This window comes from Gavialis gangeticus, unplaced genomic scaffold (genome assembly GCF_001723915.1).
Source record: "Gavialis gangeticus isolate Ggan-Ray unplaced genomic scaffold, GavGan_comp1, whole genome shotgun sequence".
Taxonomy (NCBI): domain Eukaryota; kingdom Metazoa; phylum Chordata; order Crocodylia; family Gavialidae; genus Gavialis; species Gavialis gangeticus.
The window spans coordinates 182,674,372-182,674,883 of record NW_017729024.1 but is presented as its reverse complement, the minus strand read 5'-3'; the positions used below and the strand labels follow the sequence as shown (position 1 = coordinate 182,674,883).

The 512-nt window shown below is 55.5% G+C and overlaps 1 protein-coding gene across 3 annotated transcripts in view; it reads left to right on the top strand.

The window, feature by feature from the left end:
- WDR7 (WD repeat domain 7) overlaps positions 1–512 on the top strand; it is a 400,912-nt gene that overhangs the window by 133,166 nt on the left and 267,234 nt on the right. The window lies entirely within an intron of this gene.

The following is a 512-nucleotide window of genomic DNA, read 5'->3' as shown; positions in this document are numbered from 1 at the left end:
TCGATCCAGTGATTCTAACCACTGTCCTAAATCGATTTTGCTGAGTCTTATTTGAAGATTAGTCTGCTGCTGAATCTCCAGATCACACAGGCCCCATCCACTGCCCACTCTCCCAGCCCTGGCAAAGGCTGCCCCTCCTGCCCCATCTCCCAGCTCTTTGGGAGAAAAAAGCTCTGACTCATCGGGTGCTGCTGGGTGGGGAGGTGATCCCCATTGACCTCCACTGCCCCATTCTATGTGGGGGGCTCTGCTGTGACCCCCCCCCCCCCATGGCTGCCTTGCCCATCCAGCTCTGGCCCTTTAAAAAAAAAAAAATAACAAAAAAAGTGCTAACCCATGGGCTCCTGCCCGGCAGGGGGCAATCCCATCTGCTTTCCACTGCCACACCCTGCATGGGGGGGGGCTCTGCACAAGCCCCCAGAACCCCTGAGGCCACTTCAGGAGCCAGTGAGTTCTGGGGTTTTTTTGTTTTGTTTTTTTTCTTAAAGGACCGGAGCTGGAGCAGGTGGGGC